The following is a 12937-nucleotide window of genomic DNA, read 5'->3' as shown; positions in this document are numbered from 1 at the left end:
GCAATTAAATCTCTTATTCTCTGTCTCTCCCTTCTCTCTGTTCTTCTTCCTTTTCCTGCTGTTTCTTAGATATGTGTTGCATGCATGTGTGTGTGTGTGTGAAAGAGAGAGAGAATTTTTGTGGTTATTTTATTTAGATTCCATTCTCTGTAGTAAAAATGTATTTCTACTAGTTTATACTCTGTCGCTTTCCCTTTCATTCTGTATCTTTCTTTTTTTCTTTCATCTATCTCTTTTACCTTTGTAACGGTAGTTCTCTCTCTCATTTGTTCTTCTTTTCTCTCCAGACCTTTTCTGTTTTCTACATTGTATAATTCTACTCTCCTTTTCTTTATTTTATTTTACTGTACATTTTTTATCTTCTTCAAAATGTTTCATCCTATTTCTTTCTTTTTTCTTATTAATCTTACATCTTATATCTTATGTTCTAATCCTCTTCTTCCTTTCGCTCTCTATTTTCTTCTTTCACTTCTCTTCTGTTCTTTCTCTTTAAGAAAAATAAATTAAGAAAGATAAATATATTTTGTGAGGTTTGTAAGCCAAGTTATTGGAGATATGTACTAATGCAATGCATTCATTTAAGAAAATATAAGAAAAAATAACAATAAACTATTGATAGCTTCAAAACAAACAAGTCTACTAAAATAATTATTGATTATATTTATAAACAATCATTCATATACACTATTCTATGGTCCTTTAAGAATCATTCTGCTGTACTATTCCATCAAATTGACGGACCAAGCAAGAAGTGTAACAGAAGGTATGTTAGCACAACTGATAAGAAAGAAAATTAGCTTAAATGATATGCAGTTTGGGTTTGAGCTTGGATAAGGTGTCACCAATATCTTTGCCTCAGTGAGACAACCACAGAAGATCTTATTTAAGTGCAAGACACTATACTTAGCATTCATTCATTTGGAGAAAGGTTTTAACAATGCATTGTGCTCTGTAGTCTGGTGGTTACTCAGAAAACTAGATGTATATCAGTGACTTATGAGAGTTATGCAAGCTATATATACAGAAGCTGTTTGCAAGGTGGAGAAATTTAACTTGCAAGTAAGTATCCATCAGGGCTTGGTTATTAACCCTTTCCAATATATTATAGTTTTCTAGGCCATAACATAGGAATTTAAAACTGGCTATCCATGAGAACTCCTATATGGCACTGATATAGATCTCAGAGCTGAATCTCAAAAATTCAGAGACAAGATATTAAATACAGAAACAAGATCTAGAACTGAGATGCCTCAAAGTAAACAAAACAAAGACTAAAGTTTAGTTAGCAGGAAAGAAAACTTGATTCTGATAATGTATGGGAAGTGGTCATGCTTCTCCTGCAGAGAAGATCTAGGTTGAAATTTCATATTGTGTACCGTATGTAAATTATGGGTGCAACAAAAGGTTTTGGGGTATTGCAAGCAGGTTGACAGAGAAAGAAAACTTCCAACGTAACAGATGCACAAATATAGTTTGCAGTAAGAGCATCCTTTGAATGAATTCCTTAAGATGTTCAGAAAGATCCTTTGGAGTAATTAAAGTAGCATTGCTGATTACGTCTCCTAGTTAACTGAAGTAGCTTGTGTTAGCTGGGATACCTAATTAGCAGTGAAGGTGAATGCTTCAAAAACATAATAGCTAACAGAAGAATGGGATGGAAAGAGTTCAGGGAGCTATTTTTTACTTCTGCTAGCAAGAAAGAGATTCTCTTTCCAAGTGAATGACAATTTGTATGATGTTTGGGTAGAAAGTAGTGTTGCATGAAGTGAAGGCTGAAAAGAAAGGTTTATGAGATAGGATCTGAGTGGAAAGAACCTATGGATGAAGAAAGCATAGGAAGAAGTAGAGAAGGTGGTCTCAAAGATGGAGGCTAAGCCTCACAAAGGAGATGACAAATGACTGCAATGTGTTGAGATACTGTGCTGGAAAGATCCTTTCCAATGTAAACATAGAAAAGTTAATGTAAAAAAAAATGATGATGATGATGACCTGTTTAGCTTTGAATAGATAATTTGTTATTTGTTATTTGCTTTTTTAGTTTGTTCAGATTCCTGCGTTGTATTAATTGTAGGACAAATTCTGTGTAACTAAGTACATCTTCGTACTTAAATTTTATTGACAAAGCAAACTAACATCTAATGCTATCCTCTTCTAATGAATTCCAAACAACAATGCTGTATTGTTGGCAATTTCTATTAAATCTTCTTGTTACCACACACTGTTATGAGCTATTGTTGCTAGATATACAGCTAAGCTAACTCTTTTACACCAATGCAATTCAACAAAAGATTCATTGGGCTTAAATCTCTACATTACGTTATCTTAACCAAATTTATAAGAAAATATATAGGAAAAAAAATATATAAACATGTTAAATATCATTTGTTAATTCAATTTTTTTTATCTATTCTAATTTTTCTTTTAATTAAATTGGAGAGATCAAATGACAGTATTTGATGTCACCTTCTCTTTTCTCTTAATTGAAAGTGCATGACTAGAACATAAATGAGCATGTTTACTTCTGTTTGCATTTTACATGTGCAATATTGAATTTTTCTATATACTCTGTCTAGTTTTTGAAAGGGAAATGGCACTAAATGTAATTTTATAAATACAAATTAAAAGGTAAAATTTACATTCACATTTAGACATCAATATTCGTTTTACATTGTGGAATTAAATAAATGCTAATCGAAATTAGATTTAATAGACCAGAAATTTAAATAAAGTTTGTCAAGCATTTCACCAGAATTTTTAGTTACTAGGCAGCAGTGTGTAATCAATCATTTGAGTGGGTTGTTCTGTAAGGACACTAATAAGGACAGCTCAAGAATATGATGTTGACAGTGTTTTTTTTCTTTTTTGTGTATCTTGAAATTTAGAAACAGCATTTGTTGAATCCAATTTTGTTTGTTAAATACAAGATTTGCATTAAAAAAAAAAGATGACCTGATAGGTGTGTGGATAAGAAGCATGCTTCCTAACCATGTTGCACTGGTTTCAAACCTATTGAGCAGTACCTTGGGTAAATGTCTTCTACTATGTCCCTGGGCTGACATAGTGAATTTAGTAAACAGAAACTGAAAGAAGCTCATCATGTGTGTGTGTGTACGTATGTATGCAGGTGTGTGTTTGCCTTTGTATTTGTCCCTTAGCAGTTTGGCATAAGAGACTGATAAAATAAGTACTAGGCTTAGAAAATAAATACCAGTATCAATTTGCTTCACTAAACTCTTCAAGATGGTACCCCAACATGGCCACAATCCAGTGATTTAACCAAATAAAATATAAAAGCTATACACACTGTACAAATGTAAAGTGATTTTGGCAACTCTATCTTGATTTGAAATGGTGATCTTTAACCAACAGCCCTTGAAAGTTGTTCTGTGGATCTACTTCTATGAGCTGGCATAGCTCTCTTAAAATTTATGTTATGTATAGCATGTAACTATTTTATGAATTTAATTGGTTTAAAAAAAAAAAAAAGCTGTCATTGCAAACCATATCAAATAATAGGAAACTGCATAACTCCATTCTTTTAACCCATAACTTTTATTATCAGCATAACATTTATATATGTTGAACTTCCCAAGTTACTTATCCTACACTCTCTGATAAAGAGAACTTTCATATTATCAAAACACAATGCACATAATGCATTATGTTTTGAAAATATGTGTGTGTGTGTTTGTATGTTTTCTTTTCACAAAATGCAGCAGTAGTGATGACTTTTAATTATCTTCTGTTTCTTTTGTGACTTTCTTTTCTCTTTGCTTTATCCAAAGCAACTGGTATGGTGGAAAGTAAAAATATTCTACAACCCTTACTGTGTCATTGGTCCAGCTTTGTCTTCCTGTTGTGTATCAAATTTAATCCCTTTGATACCAACCTACTTGAGACTATCCCTTGTTCTATGATATAAGCATCCTATTTTATGGTGATCTAAATAAAAACCTGCTATCAAAATTTCAGATTAATTCATATCCCAAACAGTAACTTAATAATGACAAATATACTTTACAAATTTTTCATTATTTTAAACAAAGACATCAAATTTCTGCAGAAATATGGTAACAAAAGGGTTAACCCAGTATGTCAGAACACAAATTCGAGTTATAATGGTCAAACAAATCACAGATACAACCATGAGTAAAAGGAAATTGCTCACTGGGGAATCTAAATTTCCTCATAGACTCAACTTGTGAGGAGCTAATCACTATTTTATTGTGTTTATACACAAGTAGGATAGAGGTTATTAATCAGCCTCTCATGATTGCCAATATTTTTAAATGGATGGTCAACATGGTTGACTTTAGAGTGACAAGGAATGGTGATTGTGACAACTTTGATGCTTTTACATAGAAATAAATTGCCTGAAGAGTTTTATTATTTGAGAACCAGCTGAAAGGCCTGAGTTCAGGCATATTATTGTGTATTTGAGTATATAGGTATAAAACTTAATTCTAAACACTCTAGTTCACTAAGCTGTTAAGCAACAGAGACCAGATACCCTAGAAATGTTACCTAAGTAGGACTGGTATCCTATCCAAGGTGAGATATTTCTTTATCTTGATGATATAAAATTAGAGCTAAGTGCAACCTTTCTGTACCTGGATGATAAGCCAGTAGATCTGGACAAAAACAGTTGGAAGGACATCTGTAGAGTCCTCAGATTAGTGGCCATGTAAGCCTTGACAGGAGCTGAACAACCTGATGGTTTTAAATTTCTAGAGACATTCCGAGAAACATCTTGCTTATTAGTGAAGTGCGTTTGGAATAACATCTTAAATGCATTCAGGAATTGTGGAATTAGTTTATAGGAGAGTATGTAAAAGCCTTGCAAACCTGCTCAAGGCAGTTCCAATTGGCTGACAGGTATTGCCTTGATTTCCTTAATACACTAGTGTGAACTTGGACAAGCCACAATGGAACATCCAAGATGTACATTTTTCTCAGGTTACACAAGTGGTCACTTTTGAAGCCACTGATGTAGCAGAACAGCCCAGGACTTTGTACCGGGTTTTTCCCACTAAAATTGCTCTAAGTGATTTTCCCTCTATTGAGGATCTTTCTTGTTGACATTGTACCTGAATTAGAAGCTATTATTATTATTGTGTTGAGCTGGTAGAATTGTCAGTTCATCAGACAAAATGCTTAGCAGCATTTCTTCTGACTTGTTACATTCTGAGTTTAAATTCTGCTGAGGTCAGCTTTGCCTTTCATCCTTTCAGAGTTGATAAAACAGTGCCAGTTGAGCAAGGAGAGGGGAGGGGCAATGTTATTGACTTGCCTCGTCTCTCAAAATTTCAGGCCTTATGCCTATAATAGAAAGGATTATTATTATTATTATTATTATTATTATCAATAAGGTGGAAAGCTGGCAGAATTGTTAGCATGCTGGACAAAATGCTATATTCTGAGTTCAAATTCCACCAAAGTCGACTTTGCCTTTCATCCTTTTGGGCTTAATAAATTGAGTACCAGTGAAACACTGGGGTCAATGTAATCAACTAGTCCCCTCTCACCTAATTTCAGGCCATGTGCCTAGCACATTGCGTGAAATACTTAGCAGTATTTCATCTGTTGCTATGTTCTGAGTTCAAATTCTGTCACGGTCAACTTTACCTTCCATCCTTTCAGGGTCGATTAAATAAGTACCAGTTACGCACTGGTGCTGATGTAATCGATTTAATCCCTTCCCCCAAATTTCAGGCCTTGTGTCTACAGTAGAAAGGATCGTTATTATTACTATTATTGGGTACTGGGAAATCTATTGGCTTACATGTTACACTGAATGCAGTTTTAATATATTGTTATTTAGAAAACTCATGTATATATATGTGTGTGTGTGCATATGTAGTACAACTGTATATATAACCAGTGCTCTTTTTTTTCTAATATTGTTTCAGTAGTGATTTCTCACATATGTACAAAGCCTGTTACTATTTTATTATAAAATGTGCCAACAAGGAAATCTGTATGCAATCAGTTTCTAGAATCACTAGAAATAGCCATCAAATTACCCTCATATTCTTTTATTCTTTTACTTGTTTCAATCATTTGACTGTGGCTATGCTGAAGCACTGCACTGAGGGGATTTTAGTTGGACAAATCGATCCCAGGACTTTTTTCTTAAGTCTAATACTTATTCTATCATTTTCTTTTGCTGAACCACTAAGTTACAGGGACGTAAACACACCAACACCAGTTGTCAAGCTGTGATAGAGAAGATGAACATAGACACAAAGACACACACACACACACACACACACACACACATATATATATATATAATATATATATATATATATTATATATATATATATATATATATGACAGGCTTCTTTCAGTTTCTGTCTACCAAATCCACTCACAAGGCTTTGGTTGGCCCGAGGCTATAATAGAATACACTTGCTGAAGGTGCAACACAGTGTGACTAGACACAGAACCTTATGGCTGGGAAGCAAACTTCTTATCACACAGGCATCCCTGGGCCTATGCTGATGTTTTAAATAAAGAAGGATACGTTAGATTATGTAGTTCTAGATATATGCATATTATCCTGGAGAATGAAACAAGCTGGTCATGTCTGGAATGCCTTTGATCATAGGTCTAACTGATCAAGTCACAGCTGTGGATAAGCAACAACTGCTGTATTTAGCTGTCAACTTTCTTGAATCACATTTCAATACATGTATCATTCATATTTTTCATCTTAGGAAAAGCAAGAAGCTACCCTTTACATGAATATAGACTCAGAATTCTAACTCAAATTCAAATCCCTATGCTCTATATCCAATTCATGATTCATAATTAAAAATAGATATATTTACAAAACATTTTGTTTTGTTCACTTCCCTTTTTAAAATTTACTGCACATTAAACCATTTTCTCTTTGGAGAATCATAAGCTTTATCTCTTTTCAGATTGCGTAGGCTGATTCATATGATTATATACATGTAGAAATATTGAAGCCTCTAAATCAACTGAATACATGTAGAATATGTGCGTGTATGTATTTGCACACACATATTTATATGTATGTATAAAATATATAATCCTGCATGTGTGTATGTGTGTGTGTGTGATTCAGTAATACATATACTAAAATTGGAATGATACAGCGATTATCATGGCCCCTGTATAAGGATGACATGCAAATTCATGAAGCATTTCATATTTTCTAAATAGTTGTGCTCTGGCATGGCTTACAGCCCTTGGGGTGGGACACAAAAAGGAAATGAAAGGAAATACATGTGTGTGTGTGTGTGTGTACACACACATTTACAATATGCAATTCTATTACTTATAAAAAAACTGTTATGGTACAGTGGGTTATATTTCTGAAGGGTGGCAGTAAAGAAAGACAGAGAAATTGAAATTCACAAGCAGTTGTATGGGGCTGGTAAGGAAGCAGCAGGAGAAACTTCATGAGCAGCTGGTGGGAGGAGGTAAAAAAACAATTGCTCTATATGACTCCACACACACACAAACACACATTACAGACACACACACACACATTACACACACAAACACATTACACATACACAAACACACACACACACACACACACATGTATATATATATCTTTATATATATAAAACTGAGAATGTGTGTCTGTCTGTCTGTGTGTTTCCCTAAAACTTGAGAACTACACAACCAATTTCATTCAAATTTTACACATGTCTTACTTATGGTCCGGGGAGTGTCATCGGCAAAAAAATTTTAACTTTTTGCCTAGGGCGAGCCCACAGCAATATCATATCTTTTCCACTATTTCAGTATTACGTGTTAAAAGTGAAACAAAAACATTTCTCTATTTTATGTCAGATACTTTCACTTTAACAATAAAAATAATAATAACAATTTAATTATATGTAGTAAGTAATAATTAAAATCAAACTAAAGAATAATATAATCGTAACATAAAAAAAAAGTAAAAATAACAATTGGTATAAAATTGCATCAATGACTTCAACTTGAATAAGTGGTTTCACATGAATGGGAATAAATTAAAAATAAAATTGGCGTGCAGAAATGGAATAGTCCAGATGGATGATAAAAAATTAAAAATTAAATTAAAGAAAAGACTATTGTCTATAAAGTATACAATGTAGAGAAAAAAGAAGATTTGAACACATGGAGGAAAGCACCTTCGAAAAGTGTCTTGGTGCCACTATGAAAGTTATCTAATCAGAGGCGGTAAATTCGCCACAATGGAAGCAAGGTTCGAGTCAACGGAGCGTGCAAGGGAGTACTCAACTCGAACTTGCAAAGTGGAAATATTTTATTTTTACCTTTATATCTGAGATGTAGGATGTCCCGGAAAAAAATTTTAAATGCCCCATATAGAAGTAGAGGTAGGCTAGATTGTAGCCACACTTCTATACAAGAGGGAGGACAAGTTACAATTGATCGAAATTACAAGAGACGGGCTAACAATTCCAGTCTGTTATATATTTTGAATATTGCTATCACTAGCGATATCAAGATATAACTTTGTATTTTGTATTTTATGTGTAGATGTATATATATATAGATGTACATGTAATATGTACACATATATACACATATATACATGCACTAGTACTATGACCTGACAGTATATATATATATATATATATATATATATATATAGGAAAAGTATAGTAATCAACTAAACTTGTCTAAGGGTACGAATAACACCTACATTTCTAGATATAGGAGCTAAAATGCTCCTATACTGTTACAAAGCACATAACATATACTCTGATAGGGGCTGCAATCGCCCTGAGCAACTAACGGAGAATTCCTTAGACTGACCAGCCAGTTTCAGCTCTTTCCATAGCCATCTTCAGTAAGGCCAGCTCATTCAGTTGATTCTGAGCTAGCTTGCTTATCAGAATAAATATATTTAGCATAAAAATCTATGAATGATTTAGCAGATTGCTATTGTATATACAAAAAATTCAATAAAAACAGCTGTTTACAACATTATACCATAAAGGGAAATCAACTAAACTTGACTAAAAGTGTGAATAACACCTACATTGCTAGAAACAGGAGCTAAAATGTTCCAATGCTGTTACAGAATATATAACATATACTCTAATAGGGGCTACAATCTCCCTGAACACCGAACCAAGTATTCCATGGACTGATCTTTATGTTATAATGTTGCAAACAGCTGTTTTTATTAATTTTTTGCATGCACATTAGCGATCTGCTAAACCATCCATAGATTTTTATGGTGAATATATATACTCTGATGGGTGAGCTAGCCCGGAATCAACCGAATGGGCTTGCCGTACTGAAGATGGCTATGGAAAAAACCAAAACTGGCCAGTCAGTCTAAGGAATCCTTGATTCGGCACCTATCAGAGTATATGTTATGTGCTTTGTAACAGCATTGGAGCATTTTAGCTCCTATTTCTATTACTGTAGGTATTAATTCACCCCCTTAATCAAGTTTAGTTTGACGACTATAATTTTCCATTACGGTATAACATTGCAAACAGCTGTTTTTATTAATTGTATGTATGTATGTATGTATGTATGTATGTATGTATGTATGTATGTATGTATGTGTATGTATGTATGTATGTATGTATGTATGTATGTATGTATGTATGTATGTATGTATGTATGTATGTATGTATGTATGTATGTATGTATGTATGTGTATGTATGTATGTATGTATGTATGTATGTATGGTATGTATGTATGTATGTATGTATGTATGTATGTATGTATGTATGTATGTATGTATGTATGTATACATACATACATACATACATACAGAGACACAAACACTTTTGCATTATGGATAACTCAAGTTACAGAATTTCACCTGAAATGAAACTTACATAAATTTTGACAATTTACAATTTAAGAATTACCCTATCTTCTTAGTCAAAAGCCCTTCCTTGACATTTTTCTAAAATCAATGTGTAGTTAACAGTGTGAAAAACTATAATCTTGATATATATATATATATATATATATATATATATATATATATAATAGGGAGTATGGCTCCAAACTTAGAGGGGAAAATTAGATTTAGGATTAAATCAAATTTCACAGTATAAATATATAAAATATGAATTAGAGATAAAACCACTATTAGGCAACTCAAACAGTGATAAACATAAACCAATACATAAAAAACAAATAATATAAATTTAATTAATATAATATATAATATATATATATAAAATATAAAATTAAAATTAAAATTTTTTATAAAACAAAAATTGATTTTATATTTTATATATATACATTATATTTTATATTAATTATATTTATATTATTTGTTATTTATGTATTGGGTTATGTCTATCAGTTTGAGTTGCCTAATAGTGTTTTTATCTCTAATTCATATTTCATATATATATATATATATGTGTGTGTGTGTATATGTGTATATATATATATGTATATGTGTATATATATATATATATATATATATATATGTATATGTGTATATATATATATATATGTGTGTGTGTGTATATGTGTATATATATATGTATATGTGTGTATATATATATATATATATGTGTGTGTGTGTATATATATATATATATATATATATATATCTTATAAAGATTTTATCCTTGATTATTGTTGTTGTTATTATTATTATTATTATTTATTATTATTATTATTATTATTATTATTATTATTATTATTATTATATATCCTCATCGTGTGTCCATTTTCCATGCTAGCATGAGTTGAATTGTTTGACAGGAGCTGACCAGCTGAAGGGCTATTTAGGCTCCATGTCTGTTTTGGCATGGTTTCTATGGCTGATTGCCCTTCCTAATGCCAACCACTTTACAGAGTGTACTGGGTGCTTACATGCAGCACCAGTACAGGTGCTTTTTACATGGCACCAGCACTTAAGAACCCACAAGATTAGGGATGCTCAGCAAGGGATGAGCCTGTATGCAAGGGTAACCATGCTTTTACTTAGCTTAATGTATCTTTTCAAGCACAGCAAACTGCCAGGAATCTCAGTCCCCTGTCATCCCTTCTGTGAGTCCCAACATTTGTAGATCTTTTCTCACTACTTCATTCCACATCTTTCTGGGTCTACCCCTTCCACATATTCATTTTATAATTAGAAAGCAGAACCTCTTGATGCAACTGTCTTCATTCATACACAATATTTTTTTTTTACTCGTTTCAGTCATTTGACTGTGGCCATGCTGGAGCACCACCTTTAGTCGAGCAAATCAACCCCAGGACTTTTTCTTTGTAAGCCTAGTACTTATTGTATCAGTCACTTTTGCCAGACTGCTAAGTTACAGGGATGTAAACACACCAGCATTGTCACGCAATGCTGTGGGGACAAACACAGACACACAAACACACACACACACACTCATACATGTATACATATATACGATGGGCTTCTTTCAGTTTCTGTCTACCAAATCCACTCACAAGGCTTTGGCCTGCCAGAGGCTATAGTAGAAGACACTTGCCCAAAGTGCCACACAGTGGGACTGAGCCCGGAACCATGTGGTTGGTAAGCAAGCTACTTACCACACAGCCACTCCTACGCCTTATATGTATATATGATATATATATATACTTAAGTTATGTGTGTGTGTGTATGCAAGAGTTGATGAATATTTTCTCAAGTCACAATCAGTATCTGTCTGTCTCGCTCTCTCTAAATATGTATATATATGTGAGGTAGGGAAGAAGTGTATTATATACAGGGTGTTCGGGCTATATTTGACAGTTTGCATAAAAGGAAAAGAAAATACAATATCCCATCCAAAAATAAAAGTATTTTTAAAAAATCAAAAAATATTGACTAGATTATGACAGAGATAACAGTTTATTTGAAGTAACTATCCTCAGCTTCCACCATGGCTTCAAAACACTTCTGTCAGCTCGCCACCATAATCTGTATTAATATCAAAAGGTAGAAGGGTGCCAGACGAAATACTTTCTGTTATTTAGTTTTGTTTTACTATACTCTCTATTCAAAACCCTTGGGGTCATCTTTGTTTTTCATCCATTCTTTATTGAGATGATTAAAAAGTATACAGCTTTGCACCAGTGACATCACAACTCTTTTCTACAGCTGAGTGAACTGGAGCAACATGAGATGAAGAACACAACACACAGCCCAGTTCAGGAATTGAACTTACTACCTCATGATTGTGAGCCCAAGGCTCTAACCACTGAGCCATATTTTCATCATTATGATCATCTTCATCATAATTATTAACTTCATCATGTAAAGATTATAGCCAACACCATCATCATCTTCATTCATGGTTTCTTTTTCACCAATCTCTCTCACTCTTTCCCTCCCTCTCCCCCTGTCTCTCTCTGTGGAATAAAGTGAAAGTGATATAAAGAAACAAAAGTTTATCTATATATAAGCAAAAAATCTATACACATTACTTGTACATTTGTAAGATCTTATTCACTTAGAAATAATAAATATACAGTTTAGAAAAAAATTTTTGCTTTTTCTGATTCTGCTACTGCACTTTTAGTCACTTGGAAAATAAGCTGAGAGATGTTACTTCCTTCACTGATATGCATTCCAGGTCACTTCTCTCTGACTCTCTTAACTCCTTGACACCCTCCAATCTTCCCTGGAATTTTGGATCACATCTTTTACTAATACAGTTTATCTAACTTGTCATTATCACTTTGGGGAATTCAGGATCACATCTTCTCTGACTCATTTTATCTCATTTCCCCCTTTTCTCTATCTTTCCTGATTAGAATGAGCAAAATATGAACAACCAAACTATATTTCAACTAGTTCACACCATCTTCGAATATAACTTTTGTTGCTTTTTATTTGATATTATTTTGTTTTGGGTTTTATTTATTTATTATGTGTGTGTGTGTGTGTGTGTGTGTGTTAAAAAGGAAATAATGATCACTTTGTTTTTCTAGATACAGATTGATATTTTA

At 32.9% G+C, this 12937-nt stretch overlaps 1 protein-coding gene and 1 non-coding gene across 7 annotated transcripts in view; both read left to right on the top strand.

Annotated features, from left to right (window-relative positions):
* Positions 1–12937, top strand: part of LOC115210794 (regulator of G-protein signaling 17) — a 379423-nt gene that overhangs the window by 63894 nt on the left and 302592 nt on the right. The window lies entirely within an intron of this gene.
* On the top strand, positions 7083–7184 carry LOC115211357. The gene has a single exon (XR_003881625.1). It is a non-coding gene; the product is annotated as a U6 spliceosomal RNA (small nuclear RNA).

This window comes from Octopus sinensis, linkage group LG4, assembly GCF_006345805.1.
Source record: "Octopus sinensis linkage group LG4, ASM634580v1, whole genome shotgun sequence".
Taxonomy (NCBI): Eukaryota; Metazoa; Mollusca; class Cephalopoda; order Octopoda; family Octopodidae; genus Octopus; species Octopus sinensis.
The sequence above is the reverse complement of the archived record's forward strand: the minus strand, read 5'-3'. Positions and strand labels throughout refer to the sequence as shown.